General features: G+C 43.9%; 1 protein-coding gene across 1 annotated transcript in view; it reads left to right on the forward strand.

Annotated features, from left to right (window-relative positions):
* The window catches only part of CPQ (carboxypeptidase Q), a 718,960-nt gene that overhangs the window by 505,387 nt on the left and 201,354 nt on the right, over positions 1-12,219 (forward strand). The window lies entirely within an intron of this gene.

Raw genomic sequence — 12,219 nt, forward strand, 5'->3', positions numbered from 1 at the left:
TATGAAACCCATGATCCCCCCCAAACATCGAATGCTGGTCACGCATATGGCGCTCATTTACCTTTAATGCTCAAAGTGGCCACCGTCAGCTGCAATGCACATCTGGACTCTGGACAGCATACTGTATCTTGCTGCACGTTGTGCAATATGGCAGGTGACACGTTTGCACAAGCATCTGTGATACGTCGTAGGTCCTGCAATGTTGGTGGAGGGGTCGCATACACCTGCTGTTTGATGTGACCTCACAGAAAGAAGTCCAATAGGGTCAGGTCAGGTGAGCGTGGAGGCCACTCCACGCAGCCACCATACCCAATGACTTGTAGGAAGGTCTCCATGAGGTATCGCTTCACGTCTGCAGCCTTGTGAGTTTTACACGTTCTAATCCTAGCATTTCTGTATGCAAGGTGTCGATTCGTATTGAATTGATGATGCCCTACAACTTTGTAATTCACTTTTTTCTCACGATCTCGTTCCGTTTTCGAGATAAAAATGCTAACTCCGTTGTTTTTCACCAGGTGGCGCTTTAGGTGGTTTCATTGCGCAGTGCATGGCTACTTTACTATACTTTACTAAACCTTGACATCACTTTTATGTATATAGCTGCCGTCGTTCTCATGTTAATGGCGGTGGACAAGATATGGGTGGACACACTGTATATAGGAGTCCGGGTCCACCTGTATAATGTAAAAAAAAGCTTTTTATATACTTGCCTGCAGGGCGGGGCGGTCCAATGGGCGTCACTGGTCTCAGTTTGGCACCTCCTCTGTTTTTGCGATCGCCGTCATCCTTCACAGCTCGGTGTGGATTATGCGTTCTACGTCTTCCACACAGCGTCCTTCATTGTATTCCTGCGCATGTGCACTTCTCTCTGCCGGCTAAAGGCAGATCAAATTATTGTAGTGCACTTGCACGAGCGGTCTTTGACCTTTCCCCGCACCTGCATATTACAAAACTTTGCTCTGCCAACAGCAGGGCAGAAAGAAATGTGCAGGAACGCAATTGTGGACTCTGCATGGATGATGTAGGACGCATCATAAACATGAAACAAAAGGATGATGGCGGTTGCAAGTCCATTGGATCGCACCGCATCCATGTAAGCATAATAAAAGCTGTTTTTTACGTTATACAGATCGGACTGGGCACTTATATTTAGTATTCTAGAATGAAGTATACAGTGGCGTAACTAAAGGTGGGCCAGGGTGCAAAATATGGACCTGAGCCTCCCCATCCTTCCCATGTTCTACTATCCCTATTTCTATCAGCACCCAGTTTTTCCCATGCTCTGCTATACAGCTTTCGCTCAGCACTAAGCCTTACCATGATATCAAAGCATGGGAAATCTGGATGCTGAGAAAAAGATGTATAACAGAGCATGGGAAAGCTGGGTGATGAGGGAAAGAGCCTTTTTCCTTCAGCAACCAGCTTTCCATCCCATGCTTGTATTTTTGTCCCTCTTCCTTGTATATATGGCCTTATCCTGTTATTATATGGCCCTATCCTGATATTATATGCCCCCATCTTGGATTTACAGGGCCCCATCCTGGTATTATATGTCTCATATACTGGTATTTTAGGGCCTCCATCCTTGTGTTACATGGCCCACATCCTGATATTATATGGCCCCATTCTGGTATTGTATGACTTAATTGTGGTATTATATGGTTCAACTTGGTATTAGAGGGCCCCAACCTGGTATTATATGACTCCCATCCTGGTGTTACATGGCCCCATCTTGATGTTACATGGCACCATCTTGGTGTTACATGACACCATCCTAATATTATATGGTCCATATCCTGGTATTATATGGTCCTCATCCTTGTATTACATGGCCCATTTTGGTAATATATAGCTCATCTTGGTATTACAGGGCCCCAAACTGGTATAATATGGCCCCCCATCCTGGTCTTACATGGCCCATGCTGGTGTTACATATCCGCATCCTGGCATTACAAGGTCCCATTCTGGTATTATATGGCCCCCATTTTGGTGTATAGCCCCATACTAGTGTTACATGGCCCCATCCTGGTATTACCTGACCCCATTCTGGTGTTACATGACCCCATCCTGGTAATATATGGCCCATCCTGGTCTTATATGGTCCCATCCTTGTACATATGATACCCATCACACCGCACACAGTAAAATACATTACCTTCTATCTGCATCCCCAGTGTCCTCCTCTGATACTTGCATGTTGGCAATGGACATCAGCGTGTAAGCGACTCAGCCCATCATTTCACTGCCATGTGCGCCCAGTTACACCTGTCTCAACTGCCAGCATATTCTCTGCTCCCCATGCCCGAGATTATGGTTGTGGAGTGTAATGAATAATAGTTCTCTTTAACAGCAGCACACGATCACACAGTGGCTGCAGGAAGCCGGCAGCTGGATGATCACTTGTGCTGCTATTAAACATAATGCATATTCACTGGTCCCCATGCCCATAATCCCATCCACCCCTGGGTATCAGCTTCAGTGCTGAGAGGTGGGCAAAATTATGGGCATGGGGAGTAGTGAATACGCATTTTCTTAAACAGCGGGCACACATGTTAGCCTCAGCCCCGGCTGCTGCCTTCTGTGACTCTGCAACACCATAGTTTGGAGTGTAGGGACCTGATGGGTTTCTGTGCTGCAATGCATTACAGCATTAGCGTCAGCCCTCACCTCGAGCCCTGTCGTAGTCACGACTCCTGCGATCACATTGGTGGTGGCCACAGCTTATAGGGGACAAATCTGATGACAGGTTCCCTTTAAAACTATGAGGGTATGACATGCTTGATGGGATGCTGTAACATGAAGCTAGTTTATATGGGCAGCACAGGAATCCTGGATTCAAATCTCCCCAAGGACAACAACTGCACAAGACATACTGATAAGGAATATGGATTCAAGAGAAGCTGTGGAGAGAAAAGGCGCAATAGGGTCTTACCCGGTATGACACAAGAGGGTGAATGCAAGCAGAAGCACTCACCTGGTCGGATTGTGCCAGTCAAAACCCCTTAGAAATCATATACGTAGCGTGGAAGGCAGCGGTCCCACAACGAGGAGGAATACCAGACAGACAGCAGGAGAAAAGCAGGTTTAAATACCGCGCCAAACCACAGGAGTCCAGATGATGTTAGTAAAAATCTTCCCTTTATTTTCACAGGTCTATGCGTTTCGAGGACATGTCCGTCCTCTTCCTCAGGACAATGTGCAGGCTATAGTATTCTCTGCACATTGTCCTGAGGAAGAGGACGGACATGTCCTCGAAACGCATAGACCTGTGAAACTAAAGGGAAGAGTTTTACTAACATCATCTGGACTCCTGTGGTTTGGCGCGGTATTTAAACCTGCTTTTCTCCTGCTGTTTGGTAAGGAATATGGATTGTGAGTCCAAATGGGGACAGGGATGATGATGTTTGTAAAGTTCTTTGAAATATAATGGCGCTATAAAAAGCAGAATAAATAAAAATAATATATTTAATAAAAGCATCTAGCGGAAAATAATTCCGTAATATGGGGCCCTATGTAGCACCATGTGGAGGTACATGTAGGAATTATACCTCATTACTTCCGAGCTGCAAGACCTTGTGTGCCTCTTTTACATGGCACTTATGCCATGGGACATTTTTGTAGCAGTTTTGGAGGAATTTAGCACCAAAGCAGCATGTGTGAGTACATCTTTACTGAACCACAATGATTAAGATTAATTATCCTTCCGTAGTGACCTTCAAACTTGGCTTTTATAATGGCGAAATATTTGCGTACACCAATTTTTGGAACATTTGCTAGACGTGTATCTATATCGTTTGGCCTTAATAATATTTAGTAAGTGGTAGAACTGCCTGTACAGTCATATATTAATTTTTCTTTCACTGCTTGGCACTGTGTACCGCTCCTCATCTTATTAACTCTGTTTTGTGCAAACATGGACGCTTCGCATATTAAAATGCAAGATAAATGATTACACAAACAACTGGTAGGACTGATGTCTCTGGAGTCGCACTAACCGCCTTAATTGAGTTGAAATATGTTCCATAAATAACACCCTTCTACAAACACATGGACATCAGCGTGAGGCTACGAAAGGAAGGTTTTTTATTAGCACTCTACTGATTTTATTAAGCGTTAATGTAACTAGATTTGGTTCTCACTTGTTTTTTCTAATTTTAAAGAACCCTTCCTGGAAATTTCTTACGAATGTCAGCATGGAGGAAACATTGCATATTAATTAAAAGGTTTAAAAGAATAAGAATTCAATATTTGTAACAAACTTAACACTTTTCTGCTTCACTCCTCCTGTCACAAGAAGGTTTTTGCAAGCATTGACGACTGCCATGGTGGTGTCAGGATCTGTGAAAAGTATAGATTCTTGCACTCTGCCTTCTAACTTTTTGATGTCTGTGATCAGCGCCGGGAGACTCAAGCGTCGACCCACAGACTTGTAGTTCATACCCAGGCTAGCAAGAGCTCTTCTCTACTCAGCTTCTTGCTAATCTCCTTTGGTCATATGCTATGGGAAACCCAGTCACATTCACTCCCCTCTTATATATGCTGGCTAGCTACTTCCATTAATGCCAGCTATGGTTTATCTATACTGGTCTGGAGAGGTGGTTTGATCCAGCCTAACTGGTGGTTGTAGTGCTTTATTGTTGTGAGTGGTTGTGGTGTTAACCCTTGTTGTCCTTTTGTTGCTGCCTTTCTTCTCTTGCTTTTCTCTTTAGTTTCTTACTGGGTTTTTTTCTCAGGAGTTTGAAGCGTGTCTGAGTTTTGTTTTTTTTCCTGTCTGTCTAAATCTATGTAGTTTCTTACTGGGTTTTGTTCTCGGGAGTTTTCAGCGTGTCTGAGTTTTGTTTTTTATCCTGTCTGTCTAAATCTATGTTGCCATCACACTCTCGTGCCTTTCTAAGAGAAGGAAACAGATTAGCTCTGGCCAGAAGAATAGCCAGGCCCACGACTCAGGAATCTCATCCATTAAGAGTATTCCTGAGGTTAGGGATAGCCAAGAGTCCCTTAGTGTGAGGGACAGTGTAAAGGGGGCTTTACACGCAGCGACATCGCTAGCAATGTCGCTGGTGAAAGCCCCCGCCCCCATCGTTTGTGCGTCGCGGGCAAATCGCTGCCCGTGGCGCACAATATCGTTAGGAGCCGTCACACGGTATTTACCTGCCCAGTGACATCGTTGTTGCCGGCGAACTGCCTCCTTCCTAAAGGGGGCGGTTTATTCGGCGTCACAGCGACGTCACTAAGCGGCTGCCCAATAGAAACGGAGGGGCGGAGATGAGCGGATCAAACATCCCGCCCATCTGCTTCCTTCCGCATTGCCGGCGGCCGCAGGTAAGCTGCAGTTCGTCGTTCCCGATGTGTCACACATAGCGATGTGTGCTTCCTCGGGAACGATGAACAACCTGCGTCCTCAACAATCAACGATTTTTTAAAAAGGAACAATGTGTCAACGATGGACGATTAGGTGAGTATTTTCCATCGTTAACGATCGTTTCTGCGGTGTTACACGCAACGACGTCGCTAACGATGCCGGATGTGCGTCACGGAATCCGTGACCCCGGCGATATATCGTTAGATACGCCGTTGCGTGTAACGGGGCCTTAAGAGTCCTCTGTCCCTCACTATCCTTCAGTTACATTGTGACACCTTCCATCCAGTCGTCATCGCTCTGGTCTCCTTGGCAGTGTGCTGGCTTGGAAACTGGGCGGCGCATACGCAATGTGCTCTGCCACAAGATGAATGTCAATGACAAAATGACAGGCAAATCAGAGAATCCAACTGAACCGTTTAGATTCAGACCTAACTTCTACTTTGGTTCAAATTTGTCATTGTATTACTATCAGGTTTTGACCCACATCTTGCTTTACAGTCAGCAACTACTTTGTGGACACAACCTGGGAGCCATGTATCAAAGTCAGAACTTATTATTAAAGGTAAATACAATGGATGTACTTGGACTGTGTTCAATGGAGCGGCCACAGCAAAGTTTGATGGCAGAAGCCCAATTTTGATCTGACAGATATTTTGCAGAGTTCTTTGGCTACGGTAAGGCTATGTGCGCACTTTGCTTTTTACCTGCTTTTTTGCTGCTTTTTCAACTGCAGCGTTTAATGCCAAAATGGTTGTGTTCTGCTTTTCAAGCAAAGTCTATGGGAATTTGGTTTTCTTGTCCGCACTATGCAGTTCAAACTGCAGCCTTTTTGTTGCAGAACTTTGGTCAAAAACTCAGCTTTGCAGGGCAAAACCCAAATGGCAAAAACAAAAACAGAACAATTGTTTTTGCCATTTGGGTTTTTGAGTTTTTGACCAAAGTTCTGCAAGAAAAAGGCTGCAGTTTTAACTGCATCGTGCGGACAAGAAAACCAAATTCCCATAGACTTTGCTTGAAAATTAGAACACAACCATTTTGGCATTAAACGCTGCAGTTGAAAAAGCAGGTAAAAAGCAGGTAAAAAGCAAAGTGCGCACATAGCCTAACAGAAGGGGGTCTAGTGTTCAGGATTTCATCTGCAACACAGAGCGTCACTCACTTTGGAGTACCCAACCTATCCTTGTCATGAAGGGACAGTAAAGGGGGCTTTACACGCAGCGACATCGCTAGCGATATCGCTCGTGAAAGCACCCGCCTCTGTCGTTTGTGCGTCACGGGCAAATTGCTGCCCGTGGCGCACAATATAGCTAGGAGCCGTCACATGTACTTACCTTCCTAGCGACGTCGCTGTGGCCGGCGAACAGCCTCTTTTCTAAGGGGGCAGTTCGTGCGGCATCACAGTGACGTCACACGGCAGGCGTCCAATAGAAGCAGAGGGGCGTAGAGCAGCCGCATGGAAGTCACGCCAACCTCATTGCCGGAGGACGCAGGTACGGTGTTGTTTGTCGTTCCTGGGGTGTCACATGAAGTGATGTGTGCTGCCTCAGGAACGACGAACAACCTGTGTCCAGAACAAGGAACGACATTTGGGAAATGGACGACGTGTCAACAATCAACGATTTGGTGAGTATTTTGCAACATTAGCTGTCACTCGTACGTGTCACACGCAACGACGTCGCTAACGAGGCCAGATGTGCATCACGAATTCCGTGACTCCAAGACATCTTATTAGCGATATCGTTAACGATAACGGGGCCTTTAGTTCAGTTTATTTCCCCTGCTGCTGTGCAATTGAACACTTGCTTCTAGTTTCCCCACTGATTTACATCTGATTGTTTAAGCCCCACTACAGCAGGGGTTCTTTTTTCAGCGCTGAAGTGGCACTTTTATTGTAAGTTCCTTGACCCAACTCTTATACTCACCCTCTGGTATCTTTGAGTTTTATTGACGTTGCTCCGATCCTGCGGTACCATCTTTTGACCGTAATTTATGGCTGGCCAGAAGTCAGGAGTTACGTCACAAGCTCTCAATGCAAGTCTTTGAGAGCCAGAATGAGACCCGAAAAAGGCTCTCGTTGAAGAGTGACCTCTGGCGCTCTCCGTGAAACATTGCAGCAGATGGCAGGTTACAAACTGCTGGAAACCAACGGGAGAGACGGGGATAAAGGTTGGTACATAAAATGAGAATAATGGGGATAGGGGAAAATATGTGTAACTGGGTTAAAAACTGGCTCAGTGATAGGAAACAAAGGGTGGTTATTAATGATACATACTCGGACTGGGTCTCAGTTCATAGTGGGGTACCACAGGGGTCAGTATTGGGCCCGCTTCTTTTCAACATATTTATAAATGACCTTGTTGGGGGCATGCGGAGTAGAATTTCAATATTTGCAGATGATACTAAACTCTGCAGGGTAATCAATACAGAGGAGGATAATTTTATATTACAGGGAGATTTATGTAAATTGGAGGATTGGGCTGAGAAGTGGCAATTGAAGTTTAATGTAGATAAATGTAAGGTCATGCACTTGGGTAGAGGAAATAACATTTATGATTATGTACTTAATTGTAGAACACTGGGTAAAACAGACACAGAAAAAGACTTGGGTGTATGGGTGGATGGTAAACTTCACTTTAGTGGCCAGTGTCAGGCAACTGCTGCCAGGGCTAATAAAATAATGGGATGTATTAAAAGAGGTATAAGTGTTCATGAAAAAAATATAGTTCTACCTCTGTACAAGTCACTAGTGCGACCGCACTTAGAATACTGTGTACAATTCTGGTCACCGATATATAAGAAGGACAGAGCTGAACTGGAGAGGGTGCAGAGAAGAGCCACCAAGATTATTAGAGGAATGGGGGGGCTGCAATACCAAGACAGGTTATTAAACTTGGGGTTATTTAGTCTGGAAAAACGAAGGCTTAGGGGGGATCTAATCACAATGTATAAATATATGAGGGGACAGTACAGAAACCTTTCTAAAGATCTTTTTACACCTAGGCCTGCGACTGGAACACGGGGGCATCCGCTACGTCTTGAGGAAAGAAGGTTTAATCATAATCACAGACGAGGATTCTTTACTGTACGAGCAGTGAGACTATGGAACTCTCTGCCGCATGATGTTGTAATGAGTGATTCACTACTAACATTTAAGCAGAGCCTGGACGCCTTTCTTGAAAAATTTAATATTACCAGTTATGTATTTTAGATTTTATGACAGGGTATTGATCCAGGGAACTAGTCTGATTGCCGGATGTGGAGTCAGGAAGGAAATTTTTTCCCCATTGGAACTTGTTTGCCACATTGGTTTTTTTTTGCCATCCTCTGGATCAACATGTTAGACTACGGGTTGAACTAGATGGACTTAGAGTCTCCCTTCAACCTTAAAAACTATGATACTATGATACTATGATGATAACAGAGGAAGGCGCCAGAGCATAAGTATAAGGGGCCCTTTGCACACAACGACATCGCAAGCCGATGCTGCGATGCCGTGCGCGATAGTCCCCGCCCGCGTCACAGCTGCGATATCATTGTGATAGCTGGCGTAGCGAACATTATCGCTACGCCAGCTTCACATGCACTCACCTGCCCTGCGACATCGCTCTGGCCGGCGAACCGCCTCCTTATTAAGGGGGCGGGTCGTGCGGCGTTATAGCGACATCACACGGCAGGCGGCCAATAGAAGCGGAGGGGCGGAGATGAGCGGGACGTAAACATCCCGCCCACCTCCTTCCTTCCGCATAGCCGGCGTGAGCCGCAGGACGCAGGTAGGAGATGTTCCTCGCTCCTGCGGCTTCACACACAGCGATGTGTGCTGCCGCAGAAACGAGGAACAACATCGTACCATCGGTATTTCCCAATTAATGGAAATGACCGACGTTACACCAATGATACGATTACGACGCTTTTGCGCTCGTTAATCGTATCATAAAGGATTTACACACCACGATGTCGAGAGCGACGCCGGATGTGCGTCACTTTCGATTTGACCCCACCGACATCGCATCTGCGATGTCGTAGTGTGCAAAGGGCCCCTAAGAGTAGGCTAAGGGAACTTAAATTAGAAGCACCACTCCAGCTTTAACCCCTTCACGGCCAATGATATACTGGTATGTCACTGGTCAGGTAGGGGTGATCCAGCTGCTGGCAATCGCCGCACATGTCTGCTAATTTGAACACCAAACTCGTGGGACTAACAGGCGCGGATGGATTTGTGATCCACCTGCGCCTGTTTGCCACTTAGATTGCGCTGTCAAAATGTGACAGGGCAATTTAAATGGCCACTGCGCGGATCGCGCCATTCCCTGCAGCCATTGGAGTCCCCATGACGTGATCACTGGGAGCTGATGGTAGCTTGGGGTCATGTGATGACCACTGACGCGACTATGACATGCTTCCTGTAAGAGCTGACAGAGAGCTGGTTCACACAGGAATGCTGCATTTCTACTGATCAGAGCTGTGCAGCTCTGATCAACAGAAATGAACAAGCGATCAGACAGGGGGACTAGTAAAATAAATAAAAAATGTAAAAAAAATAAAAAATAAAAATATGAAAAAATAAAAACAACTAAAAGTTCAAATCTCCCCCCATTGAAATCAAAACAAAAAAAATAAAAAATATACACATATTTGGTATTTCCCCTTTCAGAAATGCCCGATTTTATAAAAATATAAAATCAGTTACGGTAATCTGATCGGTACGCAAAGTGGTGAGAAAAAAATTCCAAAACGCCAAAATTACTTTTTTCGGTCACTGCAATTTTTTTTAAAAATGTAATAACAGGCGATCAAAATGTAGCATCCACACAAAAATTATATAGTTAAAAACTTTAACTCATAACACTAAAATAAGCCATCACTAAACCCCAGATCCCAAAAAATGAGAACACTACGGGTCTGAAAAAATGGCGCCAAAAGCGCAATTCTTTTTTTGGACAAACTTCTGAATTTTTTTTAACCCCTTAGATAAAAGTAAAAGTACACATGTTTGGTGTCTACGAACTCATACTAACCTGAGGCATCCTAGTGACATGTTAGTTTTACCATATAGTGAACACGGTGAATAAAATTCCCCAAAAAGGATCGTGCAATTGCACTTTTTTTGCAATTGTTCCGCACTTGGAATTTTTTTTCCCATTTTGCAGTACAATATGTGTTAAAACTAATGGTTTCATTCAAAATTACAACTCATCCCGCGAGAAATAAGCTCTCATATGGCAAAACTGACGGAAAAATAAAAAAGTGACCGCTGTCAGAAGAAAGGGAGCAAAAAAAGGAAAATCGCCTGGGGATGAAGGGTTTAAAGTTAAAAAAAACCCACTAGAGTGGTACAGCAGGAGAATGTTAATGTACGGTAGGTTTTTATATTATTTAGGAGTAAGGCTATGTGCCCACGGGACTCTGTATCTGCGGATTTTTCTGCATCAAAATTTGCAGCTTTCCCCCGGAATCCGCACTTTTTCATAGGTGCGGATTTGATGCAGATTTAACGTGGATTTGACACGGATTTTATTGCGGATTTTGCGTTTTTTGTTTTTTTTTTTTTAATTCAATTGAATAGGCAAAATCCGCACGAAAATCCACAACAATAATTGATATGCTGCAGATTTTTCCGCACGAAAATCCGCTGCGGAAAAATCCGCAGCGTGGGCACAGCATTTCCCAAATGCCATAGAAATGGCTGGGGAGTAGCTGTGCTGCAGATTTCTGGAAAATCTGCAGCTTTTCCGCGAGAAATCCATGGCAAAATCCGTGCATTTTCCGCAGCGTGGGCACATAGCCTTAGAGTCGCTGCATGACAACACATATAGGACTGTCATATTAGTCCGACGTAGCTTGTAATACATCAGAAATTGCAGAATTGAATTAAAAACAAAATAATCATATAATTATAATTTGTATTATAAAATTTAGAAAATTCCACATTGTGGTTAAAAATTGTCACAGCTATTTGACCATTATATACTTATTGAAAACATAAAGCGTCTGTTTCTTTCTATGGTGCATAAGCATTAGACATACTTAACTACAATATGTTGTGTAAGTTCCACAACCTCATCACTGGCGGGTATTACAAAAAGGGTCTGAAGGACAAATGTTTGGAAATATTAGGAAATCTCCCAATTATGTCCATATATGAGCTTCAAAAGGAAAGGATGACCGAATAGGAAATATTACATGATTTTCTGCTCAGCTTTACGCGATCAGCAAAATTGTTCCATATTTCGGTGAAACAGTCTTAGAAAATAGTCTTGAGGTTCTCTCTGTGCTTGTGACCTAATATTTAATTGCTAAATGCTATGTAAAAGTAATTTTTTATTACAAATTACACTTGACAGACAGACATTCAGGGTCGGGATAAGGTATTTTGGTGTTCTAGGCCGATGAAGCCGATGTGGCCTCCCGCACCCTTTCCCCGATGAACCTTAAGTCCCCAAGTAAACGAAGGGGTCAGAGACCAAGCTAAAAAGACCCCTATCGCATGCCCCTTCCTCTCCGATGGGTAGAATGGGTAGAATACCAGCAATAATAAACAAATGTGATGTATTTTAGGGGTGAATTTCAACAGGAGGTATATTTTCAAAGTTATATATAGAATCATTCATTATTTTGGAACTATTTACACAACACAAGGGACAAATCGCAATATCCATCCCTGACTTTCTATAACATTCTATATTATAATATTATACCAAAGGTCAGTCATGGAAACTTTATAACTTAGCTATAATAAGGACCAATTGGTTTCAAGTAAGGTCTCCAGCTTTTTGCAGATCAGGTATGCTAATGAAAACTAAATAGAACCCATTATAGATAAAAGGATACATTTCACGGTTTTTATGTCAGTCATGCAA

The sequence above is a fragment of the Anomaloglossus baeobatrachus genome, chromosome 6 (genome assembly GCF_048569485.1).
Source record: "Anomaloglossus baeobatrachus isolate aAnoBae1 chromosome 6, aAnoBae1.hap1, whole genome shotgun sequence".
NCBI lineage: Eukaryota > Metazoa > Chordata > Amphibia > Anura > Aromobatidae > Anomaloglossus > Anomaloglossus baeobatrachus.